Here is a 12,089-nt window from a genome sequence, read left to right as displayed (position 1 = left end):
GTTGGTGCAGAAATTCAATGCGTAATCTCAGCATTCAATTTTAAAATTCTAATGAGACTAGTAAGAAACATCCGTTTTTTTTGATAAAAAAAGTTCATTTTAGATCTATAATCTATAATCTTCTAAACTTTACTAATAAATTGTTTTGATTGAAATGGAAAATAATCAATCCCATAATGAATTAGTTAATAAGTTGAAATAAAGTAACTAAAATAAAGAGTAAAGAGTTTTTTTCATTAGACCATTCAATATAGGTGGATACATACCCTATACATCTGTCTCTCTTGCACTCATTTCTCCAGTCAATTTTGAATACTTGAACGGTCGATTCTTTTTTTTTTCAAATTCCAATATTTATATTATATTATATTCTATTTATAAAATAGAATAAAAATTGACTATTTATAAAATAGAATAAAAATTGAAATTCTATATCGCTAGATTAATCGTTATGTTCTATAATATTTTTATTTTTTTAACAGTTATTTGTATTTGAAATTTTATATTATTTTATTTCTTTAATTGAATTTCTTTGGAATCAAAACGGTCAGTGATTAATGGAATTCCTTGTCGGTTCTCTGTGAAATACTCGTTTGGCCGAGGGCTTCCAAACACATCGTAAGCTAAACCAGTGCTGACGAATAACCAACCCGCAATGAATAGGGAAGGTATAGTAATGCTATGAATGACCCAGTAGCGAATACTGGTAATAATATCAGCAAAAGAACGTTCTCCTGTGCTTCCAGACATGCTGAGCTCCACATATTCTTGTACAGTCAAAAGGGGATCGAGTCCGTAAAAGATTGGATTCACTGCAAATACTAGCTTGGCTCATTATTCCCGATCTAAATCAAGCAGGTTTTACATGAAGAAGATTTGGCTCAGCGTGTTCTATTCGATACGGGTAGGAGAAGAACCCGACCCGGTATTATTAAAAATAAAAAAATAGAGGAAGCAGAACCAAGTCAAGATGATATGGATCAACCCCTTTTTTCCGCCAAAGATCTTACCATTTCTAAAGGAACTGGAGTTCCAAGTCTCTTCATAATCATAAAAAAGAAATATAAGAAAAGATTAGATATATCTGTGAAAATTTGATCAAAAATGACTTTAAATAACATAAAAAAATTTTGATTCCATACACTATTCATAAAACCAAAAATTTATGGTTTGGAACTCTTAATTCTCGTTGTTTATATCTCAAAGTTATATCTTTAGAATCTGCTGTGTGATAGAAATCAAACTTAATAAAAAAAATAAAGAACCTAAGTGAAATGAAGTCTCTATCGCTCTACTTAAAAATCAAAATATGAAACTTCATACACCTTAAAGTTCATAGGACGAAAAGAGTTTTTTTTAGGCCCTGGTACTCAGCCTAGCATTGAATAGACTGTGTATTCACCTTATCAATATATCAAATCAATGATGGGGTCTGCTTGGCACCTAATTGGGCACCTAAATCAGACTGAATCCTTGTCAGGCTATTGTTCTCTTCTTCCCTCAAAGTTATGGAGTAAGACATCGATTTCTCAATAAGATCAAAATTTTTGATTGCATGATGCACTCCCCTGAAAAACATAGGCGCGCGTGTAAACGTGGTGCTCTACCAACTGAGCTACAGCCCTTAGTGCTTGTAATACATATTTTATTATGTAGATAATTTTTTGTCAAGATGAAAATTCTCAAGATGACTATTACATGATCCAAGATCATATTGATCGGTATTGCTTCTAAGTAATATGATATTTATAATCCATCGATGGGAAGAGTCCCTTTTGGTATATACTGTTCGTCAAACATTCCTAGTGTGATTTTTTATTTTTTACAGACGTATGAGAACGGTTTTTAGAGTTATTACGTAATTTTTAATAATTAAGATAGAATTATTAATTTTAAGTTACATATACTATAGATAAGGGGAAATTTGTTGAGTAAATAGAACTTCTTCAATCAAAACAATTTATAAATAGTAAGTCTAGTTACCATGTGCCCACGGTTATACATATACTTTTCATACTGTTTTGAAACATTGAAATCTCGTGGCCTACATTACATTACTGTTACAGACAAACTATAGCTCACCAACATTCGTGTTGACTTTTTAAGCATGTATTTCTCATGTGCTTAGACGTTGTTGCTTCCGCTGTTAGACTTGCTGTCTTGGTGTTAAACTTGCTGTTAAGGACCTGCTGTGCTAGAATTCCGCTGCATTACTTAGAGATGTCTCAATCATGGAACTTTACTTTTGCATTCGTAGTTTATGTTATTTTCAAATAATAACTTTGTACCGACCTTTGTGTCACGTTATCTTTTGTAAACACTATCATTTACGAATGCAAAATTGGTTTTCAAACATCATATAGTATTTGACCGTGTAAAGATCCTGTTGTTGACGAATCGTACACGATGGTTTTGTACGGGGCGTCACATTTGGTATCAGAGCATTGGTTGTAGAGAATTAGGTTGCATTAGTGAGTCTAGACCGGGACAAGTAGGATTCACTAATAGGACTAATCTACAACTTGCTTGTTTACTTGCTTCTGTGGAATTTACTGCATGCTACTGTTTACTTTTACTGCTACATGATCTTACTGCATGCTACTGCTTACCTTTACTGCCATGTGAACTTGTTGTATGTTATTGCTTATTTTCGCTACTGCATGCTACTATCTGCATTTGCATGTTTCTTCTGTCTAGCGTTATTGTTATTACTGCCATGCTATGTACTACTATAGACGACCTAGGCTGCTGTAGTTACTATGCCTGATTACGTGCTTGCTACCCGTCTGCTTTTCACTGTACCGACTTGGAGAAATTATCCTTCCTAGCTCAGATGTTTTTCTGAACTACCTTCCCGCTCGTCTAACCCTAAGGATTAGTATTGTAATCCACCTGTTACTACCATTCCACCGTTCCAGAGATTGAAACATTACTTCACGCAATATAGGAGGAGTACCCCACGGAATATACGCCCACTAAAGTTGATCCTCGGAGGAGGAGATATGTGAGGACTTGTCGGAGTAACCGCACCCCGAGCTCAACCTAATTAGCCACGTACAACATATGGACATTAGAATGATGCTCAGTCTCTGCAAGATGACTCGTATCCCGTACACTTTCATGACCGTCACTTATCTCTTCCATTCTTCACCACTACTCGACGATCTAACGACACTTCTGGACTTAAGTCCCTAACACTCATAAGGCATTGGAGAAGTCAGGAAGGCATCTCCTTTCACAAGGTCAGAGTGTTACTACTGATGCCCAGCCATACCCGAAGACTTGGGAGTCGCCTCAAGACATATCGTATTACTACTTGCTACACGTACAACTCGACGCGAGACCCAGATGGAATTTCTAGAAAGGAACCTAACGACGATACCTGAACCCGAACATTTTGAAGAAATTTGGGGACCTTTAGGCATTGATGCATGACCTACGGAACCTACGCACCCACACCAAGAAACCATGAGATTAAATATGTAGATTTTGTTTTGAGATAGCATAGATAGAGCACCATCAGATGAAATTGAGTAGAACTGGGAGTGATCACGTTACATTGACCGTATGGAGTGATATTGGAATGAACGTACAATTTAGTATAATATAATGACGCCAGGCCAGCGTGATTATATTGAAGTGAATCATGCAGAAGTTCCAATGTTACTATATAAGGAATATGAAGCGATTCAAGGGAAATTTTGGTAGGAACCACTTGAGTATACGCATTATGGTCTGTTAGAGGTAGGGAAAGAATAACCACGTAGCTCAGATATTGTACAAGGAAGGCCTTTATTGCAGAATTGATAACCCAAAAATTTGTTATAGATATAGATGTAGTGACCCGAACTTTTCCATATTTATATATATTAAATGAAATTAATATTTACATGATTAAGTGTTTCCAACATGTTAAGCAATCAAACTTATTAAGACTTGATTAATTGGAATAGGTTTCATATAGACAAATGACCACCCAAGTTGACCGGTGATTCACGAACGTTATAACTTGTAAAAACTATACGATGATATATATATGGTTATATATATAGTTAACATGATTTTATTATAAGTATGTATCTCATTAGGTATTTTAACAATGAGTTATATACATAAAAATGAGACTATTAAATTAAGAAACTCGAAAACGATATATATAACAATTATCATTATAACGTCTTACTAGGTACATATGAATCATATTAAGATATTGATACACTTGTTTAATTATGTTAAATGATAAGTAAATATATCATTAAGTGTATTAACAATGAACTACATATGTAAAAATAAGACTATTAACTTAATGATTTTGAAACGAGACATATATGTAACGATTATCGTTGTAACGACATTTAATGTATATAGATCATATTAAGAGATATTTGTACATCATAATATCATGATAATATAATAATTTAAAATCTCATTTGATATTATAAACATTGGGTTAACAACATTTAACAAGATCGTTAACCTAAAGGTTTCAAAACAACATTTACATGTAACGACAAACGATGACTTAACGACTCAGTTAAAATGTATATACATGTAGTGTTTTAATATGTATTCATACACTTTTGAAAGACTTCAAGACACTTATCAAAATACTTCTACTTAACAAAAATGCTTACAATTACATCCTCGTTCAGTTTCATCACCAATCTACTCGTATGCACCCGTATTCGTACTCGTACAATACACAGCTTTTAGATGTATGTACTATTGGTATATACACTCCAATTATCAGATCTTAGCAGCCCATGTGAGTCACTTAACACATTTGGGAACCATAATTTGGCAACTAGCATGAAATATCTCATAAAATTACAAAAATATGAGCAATCATTCATGACTTATTTACATGAAAACAAAATTACATATCCTTTATATCTAATCCATAAACCAACGACCAAAAACACCTACAAACACTTTAATTCTTCAATTTTCTTTATCTAATTGATCTTTCTCAAGTTCTATCTTCAAGTTCTAAGTGTTCTTCATAAATTCCAAAAGTTCTAGTTTCATAAAATCAAGAATACTTCCAAGATTGCAAGTTTACTTCCAAGTTTTCTAAATCCATTCCAAGTAATCATCCAAGATCAAGAAACCTTTGTTACTTACAGTAGGTTATCTTTCTAATACAAGGTAATAATCATATTCAAACTTTAATTCAATTTCTATAACTATAACAATCTTATTTCGAGTGGAAATCTTACTTGAAATTGTTTTCGTGTCATGATTCTGCTTCAAGAACTTTCAAGCCATCCAAGGATCCTTTGAAGCTAGATCCATTTTTCTCATTTCCAGTAGGTTTATCCAAGGAACTTGAGGTAGTAATAATGTTCATAACATCATTCAATTCATACATAAAAAGCTGTCTTATTCAACGTTATAAACTTGTAATCACTAGAACATAGTTTAGTTAATTCTAAACTTGTTCGCAAATAAAGTTAATCCTTCTAACTAGACTTTTAAAATCAACTAAATACATGTTCTATATCTATATGATATGCTAACTTAATGATTTAAAACCCAAAAACACGATAAACACCATAAAACTGGATATACGCCGTCGTAGTAAAACCGGGGGGCTGTTTTGGTTGGGATAATTAAAAGCTAACAAGAACTTTGATTTAAAAGCTATACTTATGGAAAAATGATTTTTCTTATGAACATGAAACTATATCCAAAAATCATGGTTAAACTCAAAGTGAAAGTATGTTTTTCAAAATGGTCATCAAGATGTCGTTCTTTCGATGGAAATGACTACCTCTTTCAAAAACGACTTTTAACTTGTATTTCTGACTATAAACTTATACTTTTTCTATTTAGATTCATAAAGTTAAGTTCAATACGAAATCGTGGCCACTGGAATCACTCAAAACGGATTAGAAACGAAGAAATGGCGAGTAAAACAAGATTGATAAAAACTACTCATTTTACCTACGTGAAAGTTAGTAATAAATCTATTCCAACCATAACCTAATCAACTTATATTGTATATTATGTAATCTTGAGATACCATAGACACGTATACAATGTTTCGACCTATCATGTCGACCCATCTATATATATATTGCGGAACAACCATAGACACTCTATATGTGAATGTTGGAGTTAGCTATACAAGGTTGAGGTTGATTCCAAAATATATATATAGTTTGAGTTGTGATCAATACTGAGATACGTATACACTGGGTCGTGGATTGATTCAAGATAATATTTATCGATTTATTTCTGTACATCTAACTGTGGACAACTAGTTATAGGTTACTAACGAGGACAGCTGACTTAATAAACTTAAAACATCAAAATGTATTAAAAGTATTGTAAATATATTTTGAACATACTTTGATATATATGTATATATTGTTATAGGTTCGTGAATCAACCAGTGATCAAGTCTTACTTCCCGACGAAGTAAAAATATGTGAAAGTGAGTTATAGTCCCACTTTTAAAATCTAATATTTTTGGAATGAGAATACATGCAGGTTTTATAAATGATTTACAAAATAGACACAAGTACGTGAAACTACATTCTATGGTTGAATTATCGAAATCGAATATGCCCCTTTTTATTAAGTCTGGTAATCTAAGAATTAGGGAACAGACACCCTAATTGACGCGAATCCTAAAGATAGATCTATTGGGCCTAACAAACCCCATCCAAAGTACCGGATGCTTTAGTACTTCGAAATTTATATCATATCCGAAGGGTGTCCCGGAATGATGGGGATATTCTTATATATGCATCTTATTAATGTCGGTTACCAGGTGTTCACCATATGAATGATTTTTATCTCTATGTATGGGATGTGTATTGAAATATGAAATCTTGTGGTCTATTGTTACGATTTGATATATATAGGTTAAACCTATAACTCACCAACATTTTTGTTGACGTTTAAAGCATGTTTATTCTCAGGTGAATATTAAGAGCTTCCGCTGTTGCATACTAAAATAAGGACAAGATTTGGAGTCCATGTTTGTATGATATTATGTAAAAACTGCATTCAAGAAACATATGTCGATGTAATATATTTCTATTGTAAACCATTATGTAATGATCGTGTGTAAACAGTATATTTTAGATTATCATTATTTGATAATCTACGTAATGCTTTTGAAACCTTTATTGATAAAATAAAGGTTATGGTTGTTTTAAAAAATGAATACAGTCTTTGAAAAACGTCTCATATAGAGGTCAAAACCTCGCAACGAAATCAATTAATATGGAACGTTTATAATCAATATGAACGGGACATTTCAGTTGGTATCCGAGCATTGGTCTTAGAGAACCAGAATTTTGCATTAGTGTGTCTTATCGAGTTTGTTAGGATGCATTAGTGAGTCTGGACTTCGACCGTGTTTACTTGAAAAATGATTGCTTAACAAATTTTGTTGGAAACTATATATTTTTAACATGTGAATATTATGTGATATATTAATCTCTTAACGTGTTTGATATTATGTAATAGATGTCTACCTCTAATACAAGTCCCATTGACTCACCTAATAATAATGAAGAGTCAAATGTAATTTGGAATGATTCGTGGACTGATTCACAAGTTCCCGAAGAGGAACCGGAAGAAGAATCGGAACCGGAAGAAGAATCGGAACCGAAGGAGGAGGAACCGGAAGAAGAAATAGAACCGGTGGGGGAAATAATAAAACGGTTAAGTAAAAGAAAATTCTCAACCAACCGACCAAGGTTAATTATGGTCAACGGTGTTTCCGCCAAGGAAGCAAAATATTGGGAGGATTATCAATTTTCCGATGAATCGGATCTCGACGAGGATTCCGATGATGTTATAGAAATTACCCCAACTGAATTTAAAAAGGCAAAAGAGAACAATAAGGGAAAGGGCATAAAAATAGAGAAATCTGATTCCAACCCCGATGAACTTTATATGTATCGTCAACACCCGTATTTCTTAAGTTGTAACAATAACCCGGGAACCTCTAAACCACCAGGTTTTTCTAGACCAATGTGGAAAACGACGGCTCGTATTAGGGGAACATCATATATCCCTAAAAACTTAGCAAAAAGAACCAAGTTCGAAAAAGAAGAAACGAGTGAGTCGGAATAAGATAGTTGTATTTGTGCGGTGTAATATATGTAATATAGTGTGCTTATGCTTTACGATATATGTAAAAATTGCTTGTATTAATAAGTATCTTTTATGAATCTAACTCTTGTCTATTTTACAGTATAAAAACACAAAATGGATAGACAACCCAATATTTTAGAAGACTTACCCGGAGACATGATTGATGAAATCTTGTCTAGAGTCGGTCAGAATTCCTCGGCACAACTATTTATGGCAAAATCAGTTTGTAAGACATTCGAAGAACGTTACAAGAATGCCTTGGTTTATAAAAGGCTTTCGTTTGAAAGATGGGGGATATCACATTGGGAAACCCATAAGTTACGATGTGTTTACTTTGACGCATATATTGCGGGGAACCCAAATGCTATTTTACGCAACGGGTTAAGAAATTATTTTGACTCAATGTATCCGAATATAGGACTTCATGATTTAGAAAAAGCGGCTAACATGCAACATAAAGAAGCATGTTATGCTTACGGGTTAGTAATGTTCGCTTCTCACCAAAGTGAGAAAAAGAACATCGGGCTACAACTATTAAACAAAACGTTCCCACAAGTGACGGAGTCAGTAATTGGGGTAAGAAATGAGGTTTTTAGGTTATTACGAGACTGTTGGTCATTACGTAACCTTCGTCCTTTTGACGACGTTACAACACGTTGTCATACTACTGGTCACAACGGTTACGTTCCACAAGACCAAGGATGGGAAGTGGTATTAGTAAAACCAGAATGCATGACTTGTTTCTGGATGTATGAATTACGTGTCTTTGTTGCCTTTGCTGAACGCCTTATTTATTAACTAGAATTATCTTCGCAACTACTTTGTATCAAAGTTTTATGTGATATATTTCATGCTATATGTAAAATAGCGGTATTGTAAGTTTGCAAGTTATTGTATAAAGGTTTGAATATGATATATATTTTTTTGTGATTAGTTTTTCATATAGAATTGTAGTAGTTGAAATGGTGTGTTAGCTACTAATTATGAGCTTAACGGGTAGGTACTACCCGAATTAAAGAGTATAAAACGCTAATATGAAGAAAGAGCTTTTATAAATAAGTTCATATTACGCTACGAAATACTATTGACTACTCTTGATATTCTATATGATTAACTCGTTTCATTTGACTATTTTGAAGGAAATGGAACCGACTACTCGACACACCTTGAATATGAGTGAAGAGGAATTTCGTGTCTTTCTTGTTCAAACATAGCCGCAGTACAGGCCGCGCTACATACTAACAATAACCTTGGATCTAGCAGTACAGGAAATCGTGTAGGATGCACCTACAAAGAATTCACTTCCTGCAAACCTTTGGAATTTGATGGAACCGAAGGACCGATCGGATTGAAACGGTGGACCGAGAAGGTCGAATCGGTGTTTGCCATAAATAAGTGTACTGAAGAGGACAAAGTGAAGTACGCTATGCATACCTTCACAGGTTCTGCGTTAACATGGTGGAATACTTATCTAGAGCAAGTGGGACAAGATGATGCTTACGCACTACCGTGGTCAGCATTCAAGCACTTGATGAACTAGAAGTACCGTCCCAGAACCGAGGTCAATAAGCTCAAGACAGAACTTAGAGGGTTATGAACCCAAGGATTTGATATTACCACGTATGAAAGACGATTCACAGAATTATGCCTATTGTGTCCGGGAGCGTTCGAAGATGAGGAAGAGAAGATCGACGCGTTTGTGAAAGGATTACCGGAAAGAATCCAAGAAGATATAAGTTCACACGAGCCCGCCTCCATACAACAGGCATGTAGAATGGCTCACAAACTAGTGAACCAGATTGAAGAAAGAATTAAAGAACAGACTGCTGAAGAGGCCAATGTGAAGCAAGTCAAAAGAAAGTGGGAGGAAAACGGTGATAAGAATCACCAATACAACAACAACAGCAATTACAACAATAATCGCAACAATTATCCTAACAATCGCAACATCAATCGCAACTACAACAAATGGCCCAACAACAACAACAACAACAACAACAACAACAACAACAGCAACTACAACAATCATCTTAACAACAATAATAACCGCAACAACAACAACAACAATCAGAAGCAGCTATGCCAAAGGTGTGAAAAGTATCACTCGGGGTTCTGCACCAAATTTTGCAACAAATGTAAAAGAAATGGTCATAGCGCGGTGAAGTGTGAGGTCTACGGACCAGGGGTTAACAGAACGAAAGGAACAAATGGTGTCGGAACGAGTAATGGCGGAGCAAGTAGTGTCGCAGCAAGTTATGCCAATGTAGTTTGTTATAAATGTGGAAAACCGGGCCACATTATTAGAAATTGCCTGAACCAGGAGAACACGAATGGACAAGGCCGCGGAAGAGTTTTCAATATTAATGCGGCAGAGGCACAGGAAGACCCGGAGTTGTTACGGGTACGTTTCTTATTGACAATAAATCTGCTTACGTTTTATTAGATTCGGGTGCAGATAGAAGCTATATGAGTAGAGATTTTTGTGCTAAATTAAGTTGTCCATTGACGCCTTTGGATAGTAAATTTTTACTCGAATTAGCAAATGGTAAATTAATTTCAGCAGATAATATATGTCGGAATCGAGAAATTAAACTGGTTAGCGAAACATTTAAGATTGACTTGATACCAGTAGAGTTAGGGAGTTTTGATGTGATAATCGGTATGGACTGGTTGAAAGAAGTGAAAGCAGAGATCGTTTGTTACAAAAATGCAATTCGCATTATACGAGAAAAAGGCAAACCCTTAATGGTGTACGGAGAAAAGGGCAACACGAAGCTACATCTTATTAGTAATTTGAAGGCACAAAAACTAATAAGAAAAGGTTGCTATGCTGTTCTAGCACACGTCGAGAAAGTAAAAACTGAAGAAAAGAGCATCAATGATGTTCCCGTCGCAAAAGAATTTCCCGATGTATTTCCGAAAGAATTACCGGGATTACCCCCACATCGATCCGTTGAATTTCAAATAGATCTTGTACCAGGAGCTGCACCAATAGCTCGTGCTCCTTACAGACTCGCACCCAGCGAGATGAAAGAACTGCAAAGCCAATTACAAGAACTTTTAGAGCGTGGTTTCATTCGACCAAGCACATCACCGTGGGGAGCTCCTGTTTTGTTTGTCAAGAAGAAAGATGGTACATTCAGGTTGTGAATCGACTACCGAGAGTTGAACAAACTTACCATCAAGAACCGCTACCCACTACCGAGAATCGACGACTTATTTGATCAACTACAAGGCTCGTCTGTTTATTCAAAGATTGACTTACGTTCCGGGTATCATCAAATGCGGGTGAAAGAAGATGATATTCCAAAGACTGCTTTCAGAACACGTTACGGTCATTACGAGTTTATGGTCATGCCGTTTGGTTTAACTAATGCACCAGCTGTGTTCATGGACCTTATGAACCGAGTGTGTGGACCATACCTTGACAAGTTTGTCATTGTTTTCATTGATGACATACTTATTTACTCAAAGAATGACCAAGAACACGGTGAACATTTGAAAAAGGTGTTAGAAGTATTGAGGAAGGAAGAATTGTACGCTAAATTTTCAAAGTGTGCATTTTGGTTGGAAGAAGTTCAATTCCTCGGTCACATAGTGAACAAAGAAGGTATTAAGGTGGATCCGGCAAAGATAGAAACTGTTGAAAAGTGGGAAACCCCGAAAACTCCGAAACACATACGCCAGTTTTTAGGACTAGCTGGTTATTACAGAAGGTTCATCCAAGACTTTTCCAGAATAGCAAAACCCTTGACTGCATTAACGCATAAAGGGAAGAAATTTGAATGAAAGGAAGAACAAGAGAAAGCGTTTCAGTTATTGAAGAAAAAGCTAACTACGGCACCTATATTGTCATTGCCTGAAGGGAATGATGATTTTGTGATTTATTGTGATGCATCAAAGCAAGGTCTCGGTTGTGTATTAATGCAACGAACGAAGGTGATTGCTTATGCGTCTAGACAATTGAAGATTCA

This window comes from Rutidosis leptorrhynchoides, chromosome 5 (assembly GCF_046630445.1).
Source record: "Rutidosis leptorrhynchoides isolate AG116_Rl617_1_P2 chromosome 5, CSIRO_AGI_Rlap_v1, whole genome shotgun sequence".
Taxonomy (NCBI): Eukaryota; Viridiplantae; Streptophyta; class Magnoliopsida; order Asterales; family Asteraceae; genus Rutidosis; species Rutidosis leptorrhynchoides.
The sequence above is the reverse complement of the archived record's forward strand: the minus strand, read 5'-3'. Positions refer to the sequence as shown.